Source organism: Schistocerca cancellata, chromosome 12, assembly GCF_023864275.1.
Source record: "Schistocerca cancellata isolate TAMUIC-IGC-003103 chromosome 12, iqSchCanc2.1, whole genome shotgun sequence".
Lineage (NCBI taxonomy): Eukaryota > Metazoa > Arthropoda > Insecta > Orthoptera > Acrididae > Schistocerca > Schistocerca cancellata.
In genome coordinates, this window is record NC_064637.1 from 93,340,137 (window position 1) to 93,362,971 (window position 22,835).

Here is a 22,835-nt window from a genome sequence, read left to right on the forward strand (position 1 = left end):
AGAGATATTAGAGATATTAGTCCGTAATTTTGCGGATCCGTTTTTCTATCTTTCTTAAATACTGAAGAGCCAAAGAAACTGGTACACCTCCCAAATGTTGTATATGTCCATCAGTTTTCGTTGTGTTATACACCCAAGAGCAGAAGAAACTATTACACCTGACTGATATCAAGTAAGGCACCTTCCAGCAGGCAGAAATGCCGCAACAGGACGTGGCGTGGATTCGACTAATGTCTGAAGTAGTGCTGGGCGGAACTGACTCCGTTAATCCTGTAGGGCTGTCCATAGATCCGAAAGAGTACAAGGGGTTGTAGATCTCTTCTGAACAAGGCATCCTACATATGCTCAATAATGTTCATGTCTGGGGAATTTGGTGGCCAGCGGAAGTGTTTAAAGTCAGAAGAGCTTCCCTGCAGCCAACCTGTAGCAGTTCTGTACGGGTGGGGTGTTGCATTGCCCTGCTGGAATTGTCCAAGTCCTTCGGAAAGCACAATGGATGTAGGTGACCAGACAGAACGCTTACGTTTGTATCACCTGCCACAGTCGTATCTAGACGTATCACGAGCCCCATATCACTCCAGCGGCACACGCTCCACGCTATTACAGAGGCTCCACCATCGTGAACAGTCCCCTGCTGCGATGGATTCATGAGGTTGTCTCCATACCCGTACACGTCCATCTGCTCGCTACAATTTGAAACAAGACCCGCCCGACTAGGCAATATGTTTCCAGTTATCAACAGTCCAGTGTCGGTGTTGACGGATCCAGGCGGGACTTAAAGCTTTGTGGCTTGCAGTCGCCAAGGGCACACGAGTGGGCCTTCGCCTTCAAAAGCCCATATCGATGATGTTTCGCTGAATGGTTCGCACGGTGACACTTTCTGATGGCCCAGCATTGAAATCTGCACCAATTTGCGGAAGGATTGCACTTCTGTCACGTTGGACGATTCTCTTCAGCCGTCGTTGGTTACGCTCTAGCAGGATCTTCCTCCGGTCGCAGCGATGTAGGAGATCTTATGTCTCGCCGGACTCCTGATATTCAAGGTACGTTCGTGAAAGGATCGTACGGGAAAATCTACACTTAATCGCTACCTAGGAGATGCTGTGTCTATCCGCTCGCGTGCCGACTATAGCACCACGTTCAAACTCATATCTTGATAACCTGCCATTATAGCAGCAGTAACCGATCCGACAATTGCGCGAGAGACTTGTTTTCTTCTATACGAGTTGTCGACCACAGTGCCGTATTCTGCCTGTTTACGTATGAATACAAATGCCTATAACAGTTACTCTGGCGCTTCAATGTATATACAAGTCACCAGCGCCGTTTTCCAGCGCTGGGAAAGAGATTCGCTATAAATGCAAGATAGGTAACTGGTCAGTGCCGTAGAGTATTCTTTGTAAAAACGAGCTGGGATTCTATCCGGTCCCGGTGATTTAGTTGTTTTCAACTCTTTCAGTTGTTTCTCTTGTCCGTCCCGATAGCTGAGTGGTCAGCATGGCGGTCTGTCACGCCGAGGAGCCCGGGTTCTATCCCGGCTGGGTCGGAGATTTTCTCCGCTCAAGGACTTGTGTTGTCCTCATTATCATTTCATCATTATCAGTGGAAGGTAACGGGAAAACACCAGTGGAATCGCTTCCCTAGACGCTCATGTGGTGGACCTCTCTCACGAGGCTTCCCCCATGACAAAACCTGCTGTAAGTCAGAACACAAAGTTGTTTCTGTACGCCAAGGATGGTTATTACTAAGTAGTCCATACGGAAGGTTTCTAGTGATGTACAGCTTCCCACAAAACACCCACATTATCCTCCTAAATTACACCACGCGACTTATTTACTCCTGGAGGTCAAATCTGAATTAAAAGGAACCAGATTTCAGTCTGCTGACACAGTGAAAGAAAAAAAAGGCCCGTTATCAACTACCTTACAGAGACAGACTTCCAGGATTGTTTCTGTCAATTGAAAATTCGCATGGAGCTTTCTAGGGATAAAGGAAAAGAGAATACTGAGGGTGGAATTAAATATGTGTTTTTTTAAATAAAACATTTTACAACAACAGTCCCGTTATTTCATAGCCACATCTCGAATACGCATTTCTAAATACCTCTGCCACACTGCAGAGAAGGAAGTAGTGTGAAAGCTAAATGTCATAAAAATGGCAAGGAATTATAGAAAGTGAAAAACACAGCATACTTTTCACTTGCTTGCTCATGTCGATGAGCCTGCGTCCTGATTGCCACATAAACAATTCGCAGAATCACTGTAATTGCTGCCTACAGCAAACACGATACAGTTTGTGAGTCAGCAGCTATAACTGGTAAACCGCAAGGAGGAAGGCAAGACAGATATGGAAAGATCTTTCTTTCTTCTTTCGTTTCGCCCTCTTTGGGCTACGCTGGATCAATCATTTCTTTGTGCGTTGTTCTTTTCTTAGGGCCCAGTATTTCTTCATTCTTTCTGATCTTCTTCTCCTCTCTTCTTCCGAGATGAAGGATTTGGACTTTTGTGTGGATTTGTCTTGGAACCTTATGTTTTCATCTTTAGTAATTAATTTAGCAGTTCGATCAATAAGTGAATTTTCTGAAATATTTAATTCCACTAGGTCTCTCTCAGATTCTTTAATCCAGTTGGGCTTCGTTTTTCGGTTACGGAAGAAGTCAAAGATTTGTTTAGTTAATCTGTTGGAATTCATTCTGAGAAGATGACCATAAAAATTTGTTCTCCTTTTTCGCATAGAATCTGAAAGTTTTTCAATTTTCTTGTAGAGAGTTTCATTTTTGATGTATATAATCTTATTGTCTTGAAATTTTGGCCCAATGATTTTTCTTAAAATTTTTCTTTCCTTTACCTCAAGTTTCTCCATTTGGCCTTTGAAATTCATGTTAAGTGTTTCTGCTGCATACAGTGCTTATGGCTTAATCACTGTCTTGTAATGTGTAATTTTGGACCCCCATGAAAGGGATTTTTTGTTGTATGTATTTTTTGTTAGTTGGAAGGCCAATTCAAGTTTATTTTTTCTGAATTCCATTGCTTTGCTTTCCCCAGCATTCCAAGTAATCCATTCTCCGAGATATTTGAATTCTTTTACTATTTCAAACTTCTGTTCTTGAACTTTGAGGTATTTACATGAGTGCTTGATGTTTGTCAAAGTTTATTTTTTCTGAATTCCATTGCTTTGCTTTCCCCAGCATTCCAAGTAATCCATTCTCCGAGATATTTGAATTCTTTTACTATTTCAATCTTCTGTTCTTGAACTTTGAGTTATTTACATGAGTGCTTGATGTTTGTCAATATCTTAGTTTTTTCAGAGGAGATGTGAAGACCAATTTTAGCTGCTTGTTTCTTTAGTTCAAGGATTTGCTCCCGTGCTTCTTCCATTGTTTCAGCAAACAGGGCCATATCATCTGCAAAAGCAATGCAATTTACTTTAAGGTTCTTCTTTTTGCAACCCAGTCTTATACCACTCTCAATATTTGTGTTCCATTCCCTAACTACTTTCTCAAGCGCACAATTGAACAGCAACGGTGAGAGCCCATCGCCCTGTCGCACTCCCGTTTTTATTTCAAAGGATTCCGATAGTTCGCCCATAAATTTAACTTTCGAAAATGTATTTGTAAGGGTCGCTTTTATAATATTAGTTGTTTTCTCATCCAAACCCATTTCTTCCAGGATTGATAACAGAGATTCTCTATCAACCGAATCATATGCAGTGTGCTCCCTGCCGCCGTTGGATAAGCAGCTGCAGCAGCAAGTCGTATACTCCTAGCTCACTCATTTGTTACATAGTTTAATTCTTAATTTCTTTGCGTGTTTTTGGTACTTGCATTGTTAAATTCATTAATTTCGGGCGTATTATAGTATTTGAGAGTTGTAGCATCGCGTTTTAGTACCTGAATAGTGTAAATTCGCGTAGTCTCCTTCCGCCGCCGAGCAGTGTGTCAGCAGTGCACAAGTGGCAGCATTACTGCATTTACTAGGCAATCTCGTATTTTAATAACCGTTTAAATTTTGTGTCGATTTGTTTGCGCTCTCTGTAGATTAGTTCAGACGTTCTTTGCACAACAGTTTTTAGCATGGATAGGGACTGCAACTGCTGTGTTCGGATGCAGGCTGAGTTGGCATCCCTTCGCTCCCAGCTTCAGGCAGTGTTGGCTTCGGTCACACAGCTTGAGGCTGTTGCCAATGGGCATCACTGTGAGGGTCCGGATGGGGGTTTGTCGGGGACGGCCAGCTCGTCCCACGCATCCCCCGATCGGGCTACAACTGTGGTTGCCCGGGATACTGCCCGCATTGAGGCTGATCCCTCACCTGTGGTAGAGGGGGAGATCGTCTCAAGGTGTGGCAGGGGGCGAAAGACATTCCGGAGGGCTGAACGGAAGGCCTCTCCAGTTTGTCTGACGAACCGGTTTCAGGCTCTGTCTCAGGCTGATACTGATCTTCGGCCTGACATGGCTGCCTGTCCTGTTCCAGAGGTTGCCCCTCAGTCTGCAAGATCCGGGCGGTCGCAGAGGGTGGGCTTACTGGTAGTTGGGAGCTCCCACGTCAGGCGCGTAATGGGGCCCCTTAGGGATATGGCAGCAAGGGAGGGGAAGAAGACCAAAGTGCACTCCGTGTGCATACCGGGGGGAGTCATTCCAGATGTGGAAAGGGTCCTTCCGGATGCCATGAAGGGTACAGGGTGCACCCATCTGCAGGTGGTCGCTCATGTCGGCACCAATGATGTGTGTCGCTATGGATCGGAGGAAATCCTCTCTGGCTTCCGGCGGCTATCTGATTTGGTGAAGACTGCTAGTCTCGCTAGCGGGATAAAAGCAGAGCTCACCATCTGCAGCATCGTCGACAGGACTGACTGCGGACCTTTGGTACAGAGCCGAGTGGAGGGTCTGAATCAGAGGCTGAGACGGTTCTGCGACCTTGTGGGCTGCAGATTCCTCGACTTGCGCCATAGGGTGGTGGGGTTTCGGGTTCCGCTGGATAGGTCAGGAGTCCACTACACGCAACAAGCGGCTACACGGGTAGCAGGGGTTGTGTGGCGTGGGCTGGGCGGTTTTTTAGGTTAGATGGCCTCGGGCAAGTACAGAAAGGGCAGCAGCCTCAACGGGTGCGGGGCAAAGTCAGAACATGCGGGGACCAAGCAGCAATCGGTATTGTAATTGTAAACTGTCGAAGCTGCGTTGGTAAAGTACCGGAACTTCAAGCGCTGATAGAAAGCACTGAAGCTGAATTCGTTATAGGTACAGAAAGCTGGCTGAAGCCAGAGATAAATTCTGCCGAAATTTTTACAAAGGTACAGACGGTGTTTAGAAAGGATAGATTGCATGCAACCGGTGGTGGAGTGTTCGTCGCTGTTAGTAGTAGTTTATCCTGTAGTGAAGTAGAAGTGGATAGTTCCTGTGAATTATTATGGGTGGAGGTTACACTCAACAACCGAGCTAGGTTAATAATTGGCTCCTTTTACCGACCCCCCGACTCAGCAGCATTAGTGGCAGAACAACTGAGAGAAAATTTGGAATACATTTCACATACATTTTCTCTGCATGTTATAGTCTTAGGTGGAGATTTCAATTTACCAGATACAGACTGGGAAACTCAGATGTTTAGGACGGGTGGTAGGGACAGAGCATCGAGTGACATTATACTGAGTGCACTATCCGAAAATTACCTCGAGCAATTAAACAGAGAACCGACTCGTGGAGATAACATCTTGGACCTACTGGTAACAAACAGACCCGAACTTTTCGACTCTGTAAGTGCAGAACAGGGAATCAGTGATCATAAGGCCGTTGCAGCATCCTTGAATTTGGAAGTTAATAGGAATATAAAAAAAGGGCGGAAGGTTTATCTGTTTAGCAAGAGTAATAGAAGGCAGATTTCAGACTACCTAACAGATCAAAACGAAAATTTCTGTTCCGACACTGACAATGTTGAGTGTTTATGGAAAAAGTTCAAGGCAATCGTAAAATGCGTTTTAGACAGGTACGTGCCGAGTAAAACTGTGAGGGACGGGAAAAACCCACCGTGGTACAACAACAAAGTTAGGAAACTACTGCGAAAGCAAAGAGAGCTTCACTGCAAGTTTAAACGATGCCAAAACCTCTCAGACAAACACAAGCTAAACGATGTCAAAGTTAGCGTAAGGAGGGCTATGCGTGAAGCGTTCAGTGAATTCGAAAGTAAAATTCTATGTACCGACTTGACAGAAAATCCTAGGAAGTTCTGGTCTTACGTTAAATCAGTAAGTGGCTCGAAACAGCATATCCAGACACTCCGGGATGATGATGGCATTGATACAGAGGATGACAAGCGTAAAGCTGAAATACTAAACACCTTTTTCCAAAGCTGTTTCACAGAGGAAGACCGCACTGCAGTTCCTTCTCTAAATCCTCGCACAAACGAAAAAATGGCTGACATCGAAATAAGTGTCCAAGGAATAGAAAAGCAACTGGAATCACTCAACAGAGGAAAGTCCACTGGACCTGACGGGATACCAATTCGATTCTACACAGAGTACGCGAAAGAACTTTCCCCCCTTCTAACAGCCGTGTACCGCAAGTCTCTAGAGGAACGGAAGGTTCCAAATGATTGGAAAAGAGCACAGGTAGTCCCAGTCTTCAAGAAGGGTCGTCGAGCAGATGCGCAAAACTATAGACCTATATCTCTGACGTCGATCTGTTGTAGAATTTTAGAACATGTTTTTTGCTCGAATATCATGTCGTTTTTGGAAACTCAGAATCTACTATGTAGGAACCAACATGGATTCCGGAAACAGCGATCGTGTGAGACCCAACTCGCTTTATTTGTTCATGAGACCCAGAAAATATTAGATACAGGCTCCCAGGTAGATGCTATTATTCTTGACTTCCGGAAGGCGTTCGATACAGTTCCGCACTGTCGCCTGATAAACAAAGTAAGAGCCTACGGAATATCAGACCAGCTGTGTGGCTGGAATGAAGAGTTTTTAGCAAACAGAACACAGCATGTTGCTATCAACGGAGAGACGTCTACAGACGTTAAAGTAACCTCTGGTGTGCCACAGGGGAGCGTTATGGGACCATTGCTTTTCACAATATATATAAATGACCTAGTAGATAGTGTCGGAAGTTCCATGCGGCTTTTCGCAGATGATGCTGTAGTATACAGAGAAGTTGCAGCATTAGAAAATTGTAGCGAAATGCAGGAAGATCTGCAGCGGATAGGCACTTGGTGCAGGGAGTGGCAACTGACCCTTAATATAGACAAATGTAATGTATTGCGAATACATAGAAAGAAGGATCCTTTATTGTATGATTATATGATAGCGGAACAAACACTGGTAGCAGTTACTTCTGTAAAATATCTGGGAGTATGCGTGCGGAACGATTTGAAGTGGAATGATCATATAAAATTAATTGTTGGTAAGGCGGGTACCAGGTTGAGATTCATTGGGAGAGTCCTTAGAAAATGTAGTCCATCAACAAAGGAGGTGGCTTACAAAACACTCGTTCGACCTATACTTGAGTATTGCTCGTCAGTGTGGGATCCGTACCAGATCGGGTTGACGGAGGAGATAGAGAAGATTCAAAGAAGAGCGGCGCGTTTCGTCACAGGGTTATTTGGTAACCGTGATAGCGTTACGGAGATGTTTAACAAACTCAAGTGGCGGACTCTGCAAGAGAGGCGCTCTGCATCGCGGTGTAGCTTGCTCGCCAGGTTTCGAGAGGGTGCGTTTCTGGATGAGGTATCGAATATATTGCTTCCCCCTACTTATACCTCCCGAGGAGATCACGAATGTAAAATTAGAGAGATTAGAGCGCGCACAGAGGTTTTCAGACAGTCGTACGCGACTGGAACAGGAAATCGATGTAATGACAGTGGCACGTAAAGTGCCCTCCGCCACACACCGTTGGGTGGCTTGCGGAGTATAAATGTAGATGTACATGTAGATGCTTTTTTGAAATCAATGAAGGAGATTACGTATGTCTTTGCCCTTGATTTTTGGTATGCCATAATGTTTTTGTGGTTTAGATCTTTCACTAAGAAACAAGTAAAAGAAATTGACTTTTCAGAAGACTGGTGGGAACGACTGAAAGGATCAGCATCTCCTTCATAAGAAAAACCTGTGCATTCTCCTGGTTGGCGTTTGTTCTTCGGAAGCAAAGGTTCTATCACGAGTGGGCCAGGAAAGTGTTCTGTAAAGACACACACGCTCTGACGCATGGCGTGAGCGGTAATCTGCTACTGCTTGCTAATAACGCCGCAGCGTACGGAAAGATATCGTCTCTGAGTGGCTGCAGGATAGATGAACTGATTAGAGTCTCGGCCTGCATAATGAACTGCAGCTCGCTCTGAAGCAGGGAAAAATGAAAGTTAAGCTCGATGAGTGGCAAAAACAACACCGTAATGTTCGAACACAGTGGCTGTTACTAGTGTGCTGCTTGACGCATTCACGTCCATTACATGTCTGGGCGCAACGTTGTTAGAGCGACATGAAGTGGAACAAAAATTAATATGTCAAAAATCCGTCTCGGGTTGGGAAAAGTTACTGCTCTTTAGCCTGGTTTCAGCCAGAGTAATCTAGCCTTCTTCAGAATCACAAAATAAACTAATACATGCCAGGATAAGGCATGGTCAAACATAAAAAGCCAAAGTACCGTGGTGCCAAGTCAAGCTACGTTACTTAGCTGAGGAACAGCCCCGGCCCCACTTCGTGGAAAGCAGTCGGTTAGCCGCGGACGCTGCGTTGGACTACTAATAATGTGCGGTGTGTGCAGTTGCAGTGATATGGGACCCCTGATACGTCCAGGTACGACCCTGACAGGTGAGACGTACGTAAGCGTTCTGTCTGATCACCTGCATCCATTCATGTCCATTGCGCATTGCTACGGACTTGGGCAATTCCAGCAGGACAATGCGATACCTCCACACATCTAGAATTGCTGCAGAGCGGGGTCCAGGAACACTCGTCTGAGTTTAAAAACTTCCGCTGGCCATCAAACACCCGAGGCATGAACATTATTAACCATATCTGGGATACCTTGCATCGTGCTGTTCAGAAGAGATCAGCACCCCTTCGTGCTCTTACACATTTGTGTACAGCCCAGCAGGATTCCTGCTGTCAATTCCCTCCAGCAATATTTCAGTCCATGCCACGACGTGTTGTGGCACTTCTGCGTGCTCGCGGGGGGCCTACACGACATTAGGCAGGTGTACCAGTTTTTTTGGCCCTTCAGTGCAGTATCAACGGCTATTGAGAGACATATACCAAATAAATTAATGAAAGATGGTACTGATCCCCCATACTGCATTTAACACTGTTGCAAAAGCAAAGGAGTAAGGGCACCAAATTTATAAGAACGCTTGAACAGTCCCCTGCTGACATGCAGGGTTCATGGATTCATGAGGTTGTCTCCATACCCGTACACGGCTATCCGCTCGTTACAATTTGAAACGAGACTCGTCCGACCAGGCAACAAGTTTCCAGTCATCAACAGGCCAATGTCCGTGTTGACAGGCCCAGGCGAAGCGTAAAGCTTTGTATCGCGCAGTCATCAAGGGTACACGAGTGTGCCTTCGGCTCCGAAAGTACATAACGATTATGTTTCGTTGAATGGTTAGCACGCTGACACTTGTTGATGGCCCAGCACCGAAATCTGCAGCAGTCTGTGGAAGGGTTGCACTTCTGTCTCGTTGAACGATTTTTAGTCGTCGTTGGTTCCGTTCTTGCAGGACCCTTTCCCGGCCGCGGCGATTTGAATTTTTAGCGGATTCCTGATGTTCACGGTACACTCGTGAAATGGTAGTGTGGGAAAAACCCCACTTCATCGCTGCGCCGACAACAACATCACGTTCAGATGCACTTAAATCTTGATAACCTGCCATTGCAGCAGCAGTAACCGATCTAACAACTGCGCCAGACACTTGTCGATTCATATAGGCGTTGCCGACCGCAGCGCCGTATTCTGCCTGTTTACACATCCCTGTATTTGAATCAGCATGCCTATACCTGATTCTTTGGCGTTTCAGTGTATTTCTTTTGATTTAAATCGCATCTGGTCTACTCCCGCATGTTTAAAATGGAATAAATGGAGACAGCTTCTGGTGCCTCCGAGTAGCAATGCTGTCCTCTCTTGCATAGTTGACATCAAGCTAGGTTGGGCACCTATGGCAACACGTAACATGTTTAGCGATGACACGAAACCAGGCCACCGTTTTCAGCAACATCTATTATTTTTAAACCTACAAAGCACTGGCAAATGCACTAGGGTATACGACTTCTGCACCACCGTATTCAACAAAACTGATTGCATTGTATGTTAACCGGGGACCTAGAAACGATGGAAAGGCTCCGTCCCCGCCGCAGCCGCAGTGGTCCGCAACCCCACGACGACTACCGCAGTCCACTTCGCCCCTCCGCCGCCCCACACCGAACACAGCGTTTTTGTGCGGTTCGGCCCCCGGTGGACCCCCCAGGAAACGTCTCACACCAGACGAGTGTAACTCCTATGTTTGCGTGGTAGAGTGATGGTGGAGAACTTGTTTGGGCAACAATCGACGACATAGTGTAGCTGAGGTGGAATAAGGGGAACCAGCCCGCATTCGCCGAGGCGGATGGAAAACCGCCTAAAAACCAGCCACAGACTGGCCGACTCAGCGGACCTCGACACGAGTCCACCGGGCCGATTCATGCCGGGGACCAGGCGCTCCTTCTCAGTCTGGAAAGCCGTGCGTTAGACCGTACCACAAACTGGGCGGGCAACAAAACTTATACTTCATAACTGGACACCGTGTAATATGTAGATTTAAAATGTGTAAACGCTATCTCTTTTAAAAAAATTATAGTTTGGTTAAAATTCACCTGCGCTCCGAATCTACATCTACATCCATACTTCGCAAGCCACCTGACGGTATGTGGCGGAGGGTACTTTGAGTACCTCTATCGCTTCTCCCTTCTATTCCAGTCCCGTACTGTTCGTGGAAAGAAAGATTGTCGATATGCCTGTGTGTGGGCTCTAATCTCTCTGATTTTATCCTCATGGTCTCTTCGCGAGATATACGTAGGAGGGAGCAATATACTGCTTGACTCCTCGGTGAAGGTATGTTCTCGAAACTTCAACAAAAGCCTGTACCGAGCTACTGAGCGTCTCTCCTGCAGAGTCTTCCACTGGAGTTTATCTGTCATCTCCGTAAAGCTTTCGCCGTTAATAAATGATCCTGTAACGAAGCGCGCTGCTCTCCGTTGGATTTTCTCTGTCTCTTCTACCAACCCTATCTGGTACGGATCCCACACTGGTGAGCAATATTCAAGCAGTGGGCGAACAAGTGTACTGTAACCTACTTCCTTTGTTTTCGGATTGCATTTCCTTAGGATTCTTCCAATGAATCTCAGTCTGGCATCTGCTTTACCGACGATCAACTTTATATGATCATTCCATTTTAAATCACTCCTAATGCCTACTCCCAGATAATTTATGGAATTAACTCCTTCCAGTTGCTGACCTGCTATATTGTTGCTAAATCATAAAGGAAGTTTCTTTCTACGTATTCGCAGCACATTACACTTGCCTACATTTAGATTCAACTGCCATTCCCTGCACCATGCATCAATTCGTTGCAGATCCTCCTGGATTTCAATACTACACTTGCCTACATTTAGATTCAACTGCCATTCCCTGCACCATGCATCAATTCGTTGCAGATCCTCCTGGATTTCAATGCAATTTTCCATTGTTACAACCTCTCGATATACTGCAGCATTATCCTCAAAAAGCCTCAGTGAATTTCCGATGTTATCCACAAGGTCATTTATATATATTGTGAATAGCAACGGTCGTACAACACTCCCCTGCGGCACGCCTGAAATCACTTCGGAAGACTTCTCTCCGTTGGGAATGACATGCAGCGTTCTGTTATCTAGGAACTCTTCAATCCAATCACGCAATTGGTCTGATAGTCCATATGGTTTTAATTTTTCATTAAGCGACTGTGGGCAACTGTATCAAACGCCTTGCGGAAGTAAAGAAACACGGCATCTACCTGGGAACCCGTGTCTATGGCCCTCTGAGTCTCGTGGACGAATAGCGAGTTTCACACGACCTTTTTTTTAAATTCTTTATTTCCATTTATAATAATTATACAAAAGTAACCCACCACCTTAGTGATTAGTGGGTCTTAATATTATATAATGTTATTATAATAGCAGCTACTACATATTTAATTTGCCTTACTACAGACAGTACTACATGGGTTGTGGACAGACTACTACTAGTGTTAGCACACTGTCTAATAACTACAGGTGATTTGTGTTAACTGCCTGCAGCGTTACATGTGTGTCAGTATAAACCTACTTGGGTGCCTGGCTCTTAGAGCTAAACGTTATGAGCATGCCCCTGGCACAGGGCAGGCAAGGAATTAATTGTCGCTGCATGTTTCTAAACTACTATCCTATCCTATTTTACTAAAACAACTACCTAATCTACGTCATAATCGGTGCATTTGTCAAGTCCGTGAAGTAGGTCACCCCAGTCCCCCTATTACCGCACGGGGCGGATTCCAACTGTTTGGTCGACCTATCCACGAACAGGCGGTACGGGATTGGAGTGCTGGACGCGATTGGTAATTACCAACTAATCACGAAAGTCTCTCAAGAATATTGTTAGTACTTTTCGTGATACCTCGTTGGCTAGAGTGTTCAGTGTTTGAAAGCTCTCTTCTTGTCTGAGTAGGTCATAAGTATTGTTACTCGGCAGTTGTTGTCGTAGTGCGGCTGCCACATCATCGAAAAGGGGGCACTCATAAACCACATGGCCAGGAGTACCCTCTGATGCGTCACAGTCAAAAGCGGACGTCTCCCTTTTCCCAAACCGACATAGATATGTCGGATAGGGGCCATGACCAGTGAGGGAGTGGAACAATCCCCGAGTCGGCTCAAAATATTTCATTCCCATTCTTTCCCTTACATTTGGTGGGAACTGAAAAGCTGAAAAGAAGTCCTTCTACCAGTTTCATCTGTCTCTCATAACTCCTACCATAAATTTTCACACCTTTTTTTTTTTTTGGGTCATCAGTCTACTGACTGGTTTGATGCGGCCGCCACGAATTCCTTTCCTGTGCTAACCTCTTCATCTCAGAGTAGCACTTGCAACCTACGTCCTCAATTATTTACTTGACGTATTCCAATCTCTGTCTTCCTCTACAGTTTATGCCCTCTACAGCTCCCTCTAGTACCATGGAAGTCATTCCCTCACGTCTTAGCAGATGTCCTATCATCCTGTCCCTTCTCCTTATCAGTGTTTTCCACATATTTCTTTCCTCTCCGATTCTGCGTAGAACCTCCTTACCTTATCAGTCCACCTAATTTTCAACATTCGTCTATAGCACCACATCTCAAATGCTTCGATTCTCTTCTGTTCCGGTTTTCCCACAGTCCATGTTTCACTACCATACAATGCTGTACTCCAGACGTACATCCTCAGAAATTTCTTCCTCAAATTAAGGCAGGTATTTGATATTAGTAGACTTCTCTTGGCCAGAAATGCCTTTTTTGCCATAGCGAGTCTACTTTTGATGTCCTCCTTGCTCCGTCCGTCATTGGTTATTTTACTGCCTAGGTAGCAATATTCCTTAACTTCATTGACTTCGTGACCATCAATCCTGATGTTAAGTTTCTCGCTGTCCTCATTTCTACTACTTCTCATTACCTTCGTCTTTCTCCGATTTACTCTCAAACCATACTGTGTACTCATTAGACTTCATTCCGTTCAGCAGATCATTTGATTCTTCTTCACTTTCACTCAGGATAGCAATGTCATCAGCGAATCGTATCATTGACATCCTTTCACCTTGTATTTTAATTCCACTCCTGAACCTTTCTTTTATTTCCATCATTGCTGCCTCGATGTACAGATTGAAGAGTAGCGGCGAAAGGCTACAGCCTTGTCTTACACCCTTCTTAATACGAGCACTTCGTTCTTGATCGTCCACTCTTATTATTCCCTCTTGGTTGTTGTACATATTGTATATGACCCGTCTCTCCCTATAGCTTACCCCTACTTTTTTCAGAATCTCGAACAGCTTCCACCACTTTATATTGGCGAACGCTTTTTCCAGGTCGACAAATCCTATCAAAGTGTCTTGATTTTTCTTTAGCCTTGCTTCCATTATTAGCCGTAACGTCAGAATTGCCTCTCTCGTCCCTTTACTTTTCCTAAAGCCAAACTAATCGTCACCTAGCGCATTCTCAATTTTCTTTTCCATTCATCTGTATATTATTCTTGTAAGCAGCTTCGATGCATGAGCTGTTAAGCTGATTGTGCGATAATTCTCGCACTTGTCAGCTCTTGCCGTCTTCGGAATTGTGTGGATGATGCTTTTCCGAAAGTCACATGGTATATCGTCAGACTCATATATTCTACACAACAACGTGAATAGTCGTTTTGTTGCCACTTTCCCCAATGATTTTAGAAATCTCCTTATCTCACCCTTATCCCTAACAGGTGCTCCCATAACTTCTTGTACTTTTGTAAAGTTGTCTTTCTTAGCCCAGTACCATGCGGCGCGCTCTCTTATTTCTATATCCAGGGGACAGAGCCCCATTATAACAGAGCTCCCCCTGGGGATGTTCTATAAGCCCCCACAGATCTTAGTAGCAATGTTCCTTTGCGCTCTTCTCACTGTGTTCCTTTGCACTCTTCACACGACTTTACCAACGTTTCCCTATGTTACGTTCCGTTCAGTACATTCACGAGTAGACCCGAGCCGTTCCGAGCGCCGGCTGCCAGCGGCGATCGCGGCACAAAACGAGCACGGGGAATTTTTATCGGAAGCCTCGGACTGTAAATAATGCCGGACGGAACGCAACAGGCGAGCGGCGGACATGTTTTATGCCTCGCGTGCCGCTGTTTGGCCGAGTGTGTAGGGCCGGCGCTGAGAAATAGACGTCTTAATCCCGGCGTCCGCTTCGTTAGCGGCGGCCGGCGGCCATCTTGATAAACAGCGCGCGCCGCGAGCTTTGATTAAAAGTAATGCGGCCGCGCAGGTCTACAAGCGGAGCCGGGGCGCTGCCTCGCCCTGCACTGGGCCCGCGCGGGAGTGGGCGTCAGCGGTGTGAGTAATACTCGGCGTACGTCTGTGCGTGTGGCGGGGAGTGAGATATCCAAAACTCCTCCCACCGCCCCCTCCCCGAGACCGCTTAGCCGCGATCTGGCACGACGCTAGTATGAGTTATGGCTACTAGCGGCGGACAAGGTACTGTGCTCCACCGACGGAGAGCTGTGTGTGTGTGTGTGTGCGCCAGGGGTGGGGTGGGGGGTGGGGGTCGAGGGACATTCCCAGCACTGTAAGCACACTGGACAAAGTATTAATCACCCAAACCAGTCGCTTTGGAGCGTCATGGAACTGATACCAGGCCTCATGTGACATGACGTCAGTCAGGGAAAGGCAGAGACCTATTTGTACCAATCTGTAGGATCGAATTGGTGGGCTAAACTGGCCAGCTGAGGAAGGAGAACCAAAAATGTTCATGGAAATAATGTAAACTAATGCCTGAAAAGAGGGGTAATAAACAAGGTACAGGAGTCAAGAGGAAATAATAATAGTGGAAGACCAAGACATTCGGGAGGGGCCGGCCACTGCGGTCAAGCGGTTCTAGGCGCTTCAGTCCGGATCCACTCGGCTTGTACGGTCGCAGGTTCGAATCCTGCCTCGGGCATTGGTGTGTGTGATATCCTGAGGTTAGTTAGGTTTAAGTAGTTCTAGGGGACTGATTACCCCAAACGTTAAGTCCCATAGTGCTTAGAGCCATTTAAACCATTCGGGAGGACGGCGATTCAAACCCGGGTCGGGCCATCCTGATTTAGGTTCTACATGATTTCCCTAAATCGCTTCAGGAAAATTCCGGGATGGTTCATTTGGAAGGACACAACCGACTTCCTTCCCCATCCTTCCCTAGTCCGATGACCTCGCTGTTTGGTCCCCTCCCCAAAATCGACCAACCAAGAACGAAGAGCTCGGATTAAAAAGGATGTAACACAGAGATATAGTTTTTATGTTCCACCTATACATCGAAGAAGCAAAGATGGAAGTAGAATATAGGTTCAAGAGCGGAATTAAAATTCAAGGCTTGAGAATGTCAACGATATTGCTACACTCAGTGAAAGTGAAAAAAAATGACAGCAGCAGCATGTAAATAGAGTGGATGACCATGAACGAAGCGCTCGGATTAAGAAGGGTGAAAGACAGGGGCGTAGTCTTTCGCCCTACTGTTCAATCTGTACATCGAAGAGGCAATGACGGAAATAAAAGAAAGGTTCAAGAGAGGAATTAAAATCCGAGGCGATAGGATATCACTAATAAGATCCGCTGCTGACATCGGTATTCTCATTGAAAGTCAAGAAGAATTGTAGGGTCTGCTGACTGGAATGACCAGTCCACTGAGTACAGAATATCGACTGAGAGTAAATCGCCGGCCGGTGTGTCCGAGCGGTTCTAGGCGCTTCAGTCTCGAACCGAGCGACCGCTACTGTCGCAGGTTCGAATCCTGCCTCGGTCATGGATGTGTGTGATGTCCTTAGGTTAGTTAGGCATAAGTAGTTCTAAGTTCTAGGGGACTGATGACCTCAGATGTTAAGTCCCATAGTGCTCAGAGCATTTGAGAGTAAATCGAAGAAAGGCGAAAGTAATGAGAAGTAGCAGAAATGAGAACAGCGAGAAGCTTAGCATCAGGATTAGTGATCACGAAGTAGATGAGCTTATGACGTTCTACTACCTAGGGAACAAAATCGTGCATGAAGGACGAAGCAAAAAGGACACACATAGCTCACTAGTACTGGAAAAAAGGACTTTGCTGGCCAAGGCAATTCAAAGTCCTTAAGTTGAGGATGAAGGTTCTAGGAATGTATGTTTATAGCACAGCATTGTATGGTTGTGAAAAGTGAATTGTGGGAAAACCGGATCAGAAGAAAATCTAAGCATCTGAGGTGTGGTGCTACAGAAGAATGTCGAAAATTAGGTGGACACATAAGGTTAGGTATGACGAGGCTCGTCGGAGAATCGGCGAGGAATATATGGAAAACACTGACAACAAGAAGGGACAGGATTGTAGTAAATGTAAGACATCAGGGAATGACTTCCATGGCACTAGAGGGAGCTGTAGAGGGCAGAAACTGTAGAGGAGGACAGAGATTGGAACAGATACAGCAAAAAATTGAGGTTACAAGTGAAACATCCCTTTAGAAAAATTAAAAATGACAGTGCTGGGAAACTTCTTACGTTGTTTGATTTTCAAACAGCTGAGCAAAACTCAACGTACTCAAACAGTTTTCTCTTTACTTATTCTGATCATCACTAAACTGACACACAATATTTTTAGTACAACGCAATCTGACTTTCAACAATCCCTACAAAACAATGGGCCTGTCTAACAATAACCTACACCTTTCATGAATCACTTACGTCACAAAACGTTATTCGAACTACTGCAAAGCAGCGAGCGTCAGTACTGCCAGCTAAATAAAAGATTCTAACTACTGAAGGCACTAACTGCTGATAGGCATAATTAGCAAATGAAAGATTTTGATAGAGAACAAAGAATGTATTTACCTTAATAATGTTCAAAAGTCATCGTGTATATTCATGACCTCCATCTTTACAAATTTCCATTTTCTGGTGAACACACGTCCAGATCGTCCGCTTATAGCTACCTCTCAAAACTGTGGCATCTCTCTCTCCGCATCCACCACTGCTGGCGGCTCACCTCCAACTGCCCAACGTTACGTGCTGTTCACATCTAACAGCCCAACACTACACAAGCGAATATTCCAACAATGCCAACCAGCCACAGACTGCACACAGCAGAGTCATTGATTTTCATACAGAGCGCTACGTGGCGTTACCAACATGAAAACCTAACAGCCTACGTACACAAGTGCTACTCTGATCTCTGTGATGATGGGATTGGCAAAGTAGAAGATGTCGAGACGGACTGCATCAAACCAGCCAGAAGAGTGCTGATTAAAAAAATAAATAAAAAAAGTAACTAAACAGCAAACCAGGCGTTGCCTGGATGTTCAATTTGTCAATTTTCTACTAGAAATGAAAAAAAGTACTGTATCTGTAGTTTAATACCGAAACAATTTCATTTACATGTATTTGTGAAAACACGCTTGAAACTGTGAAATAGTTCTGCAAGGAAATATGTGTAATGTACAGCTGTATAGGCCTATGCATAAAGTACAGCTGTTTCACTTGTCTACAATGCGATTTTCTAAACGCCTCTTTGGCAAAGCCTCTTCGCAGCACTGTACACGGCTATTGTTTTCGCTTACAGTCGTCTGCGCTTCGCAGCTGAAAGCTGTCAAAAGTGAGGTCTGTCTTAGTAATAAGCAATAAATGTATTAAAACTTCATGAATGGTGCGGCGTTTTTTCACGAATGTTATTGTTTCTGACGTCATATCTCTTGAACTACATGTCGTACAGTGATTTGTTTGTGTAGATAAACTCATCAGTATATACGGGTACTTTCTACGAAACATGTTCCGAATGGTGTGAGTAGCAAAGGAGAAATAAGTTTTTCACGCATCTCATTGCATATAACGTCATATGTCCTGAACTACACTCATGCTCATAAATTAAGTTTAATTGTATAATGTGGTGCAACACAACGTGGCACTACACAAAACTGGCGCTAATAGCAAAGGCACATAGGGAACACACGAGACACAGATCTGTAAGTCCAAGGTATTGGTGATAAGCTGAGAAAACCGTCCCGAAACACAAGTGCTACAAAACGCCACTGTTTCCTACGCATGTACCACGACATCGATATGGGATGTGACCACCATGGACGCGTACACAGGCCGCACAAAAGGTTGACATACTCTGGATTAGGTGCTCGAGCAGCTGCTCTGGTATAGCCTCCCATTCTTGCACCGGTGCCTGTCGGAGCTCCTGAAGTGTCGTAGGGGTTTGAAGACTTGCAGCGACACGTCGACGGAGAGAATCCCAGACGTGCTCGATGGGGTCTAGGTCTGGAGAAGAGGCAGGCCACTTCATTCGCCTGATATATTCTGTGTGAAGGTACTGCTCCACGATGACAGCTCCGTGGGACCGTGCGTTATCATCTATCAGGAGAAAGGTGGGATCACTGCACCCCTGAAAAGGCGGAGATGCTGCTGCAAAATGACGTCCCGATACGCCAGACCTGATACAATTCTACTGTCAAAGACATGCAGGGGTGTACGTGTACCAATCATAATCCCACCCCACACCATCAAACCACGACTTCCATGCAAGTCTCTTTCAAGGACATTAAGCGGTTGGTATCTGGTTCCTGGTTCACGCCAGATGAAAACACGGTGCGAATCACTGTACAGACTATACCTGGACTCGTCCGTGAACATAACCTGGGACCACTGTTCCAATGACCATGTACTGTGCTTGACACCAGGCTTTACGGGCTCTCCTGTGACTAGGGGTCAGTGGAATGCACCTTTCAGGTCTCCGGGCGAATAAACCGAGACAACTGTTCCAGTGACTGCAGCAAGGTCCCGAGCAACGCTACCTGCAGTACTCTTTGGCCGTCTGCGGGCACTGATGGTTTGATATCGGTCTTATTGTGGTGTTGTACACTGTGGACGTCCCGTACTGTAGCGGCTGGACACGTTTCCTGTCTGCTGGTATCGTTGCCATAATCTTGAGATCACACTTTGTGACACACGGAGGGCCCGTGCTACGATCTGCTGTGTTTGACCAGCCTCCAGTCGCCCTAGTATTCTACCCCTCATAACGTCATCAATATGTGTTCTTTGAGCCATTTTCACCACACGGTCACCATTAGCACGTCTGAAAACGCCTGCACCCTACTCGCTGCACCGTACTCTGACATGCACCAACACACCTTTGCGTATGTGGACTGCTGCCAGCGCCACCGTGCGACGACCGCAGGTCAAATGCACCGCATGGTCATACTCCGAGGTGACTTAAACCCGCAAACCGCTAACCAGAGCGTTGTTTCACCATGTATCAGCATTATCCTTAATTTATGAGCAGGAGTGTACAATAGTTAAGTGGATTTTTTGTCCACAGTGCTCGTTGTCTGACAGTAACCCACATGTGACCCAAATTTGGTTGAAAGTGGTAGAGTTGTGGAACGGACACACACACATATTGCCATATTCGTAATATGTATGGATTTGCTTGAAACGGAAGAGCTTCTGTGCACAGATCATGACGGATTTAGAAAGGATCGCTCGTGCGAAACTCAGCCTGTCGTTTTCTCAAATGATATCCTGCGATCTGTCTAGAGGCCAGTGATGGCCGTATGTTGGTTAGGTCAGTCGAGGGACTGCAACCAGCCTGTCTACTTGCTAGACACACTGGACGTACACCTAGAGTTATGGTCTAGGGTGGATTTCGTATGATAGCAGAAGAATTCTCGTGGTTATCCCATGCACCCTGACTGCAAATCTGTACGTCAGTCTGGTGACTCGACCTGTTGTGCTGCCGTTTATGAATAGTATTTTCATAGGGTGTTTTTCAACAGGATAACGCTCGCCCACATACCGCCGCTGTGACCCAACAAGCACTAGAGAGTGTCGACGTGTTGCCCTGGTCCGCTCGATCACCAGATCTGTCTCCGATCGAGCATATGTTGGACACCATCGGACGACAACTCCAGTGTCATTCGAAAACGTCATTAATCGTCCCGGTATTGACCGACCAAGTGCAACAGGCATGGAACTCCATTACACAAACTAATATCTGGCACCTGTACAACACAATGCATGCACGTTTGCATTCAACATTATGCCGGCTACACCAGTTACTGATGTACCAGCACTTCACTTCACAATGGCGTATCTCGCGCTTACATTAAACTGTGAGCTTGCAATGTTAATCACTTACATAAGTTACTTAAATAAACGTATCCCCGAAATTTCAGTACTCTTCATTAATTATTTTGTGATGTAGCGTTTTTTTCGTTGTTGCATTTCATATAGTTGATGTGAGTATATGTTTAACTAAGCAGTGTCTACATTTACTGTGAAATAGTGCATGATGCTAAAGTCTAATTGGCGTTAACTGATATACTGTATTGGTAAACAATCTCTATTGGTGAATGTTAGAGAATGTGAGATCTGCCTACTGAATTTAATCGTTTCCAATCCTCAACAATGGATCACCGACTACAATCATTCTGTATAGTAGATTTCACAGGATGCAAGGTCTGTCTTCTGAATTTCATCCACTTTCGTAACCTAATCAGTAAATCAATGATCTAACCGTTCAGTGCGTATACATGTTAAGGAAAACTCCCGCCATCTACTTACCGTAGCGAACAGTTCCTTCCAGTAATAGCATAGGTTAGCTGGCTGCATTTAAACACAATATAGTATACGTGACTGCTTACGGGGGTTTGTTTTACACTGTAGCACACGAATACTTCCACTATTGATAAACTGTTCACAGTCTTAATAATTTTCCCTTTCAAAATGTTTTCATTAACCGAGTTGAAATTGTATTTGCATATATATACTATTGTCTAGCTGCCTGTTTATTTCGATATGAGACCAAGGTGTGACATCGAAGGGTTCTGTATCTCATTACGTTGAGCTTCTATTGTCTCCGCCTTGTAATATTAGTAATTTTCGCCTCACAAACATTAATATACGCTCAATAGTAAATGCCTGATGGCCTAAAGTTATCGAACAATTGTAAAGTAAAAGAAATGAACCATCGCATATCAGCGACAGAGTCTATTATTCTTTATCTTTGCCGTTCTTGCGCGGTGCCTGTAAATCTCTATGTACATGTATCGATTAATGGTATAAAAAAGAATTCTGTTGTTTCAAGACAAATCAGGCTTTTGACGCCTCGCCTTTTACTGTTTGTATTCTATGCAAGGCGGACGCGGACTTGCTGCGTTCCGCAACTGTATTTCATATTTTATGTGAAAATATTGAGCGAATGTGCTAACTGTTATTTTTTTTCAATCAGAAAACATGTAGTTTCTCGTAACTGATTACGAACAGGCAGCATCAAGAGTAAATTTTGACTGTTATGTATAAAGTATTTAACCACAATGGTCATCTATTGTAATTTAATATGAAAAGGTACGTAGCATTAAAAAAAAGTGTGTTAAAGATAAGTTTGCTTATTTTAGTAAATTAACCTTGATGATTTCCATCTCCTTATTTACCTGAAGGATAATTCCTATTATTTCTGAACCAACTTTTTTGTGTAGTGTTGCATTTCTTTTAAAGTCTATAAATCTTCTGGTCCCTTCGTGTTGATCCGGGTATGACTACATCGCGACTAGAAAAATGCACAGAAATGATAATGTTTCTTCCGAACGATCTCAAATATACATCAATATGTTTCTCTTAGTCAGGTATTGAATGCTCAACGTATGTTAGTCAGGTATTGAATGCTCAACGTATGTTATTATAATAGTGTAATCAATCCCTGATTCTGTTGCCAAGTGGCCCACCAAAATATTCACTTTTTCGACATTAAAAAAAAGTAACAATTCTTTTTATTTTCGTCCCCTAAGAGCAACGCTACACTTGGCACCCGAACAGGGACTTGATCAAAAATCATTTCATGTATGTGTTTAAAAAATTTTCGGTGCTTGTTGTAATGATTGTTTCATTTTTTCATGTTGATGCAATTCAACCGAGAAAGAGAAGTGGGAAAACCTTTTAATTAATTCAGAAGAACGATTGATGAAATTACCAAAAAAACGCGGGTAACCAGCCGTAATCACCATCAAGACAGCCATAGTAAGTGAAATTTTAATACGCAGTAGCCAAGCTTTCGTAGTGATGTTGCATCTTTCGAGTTAATCAGAACGTAAACCTGTC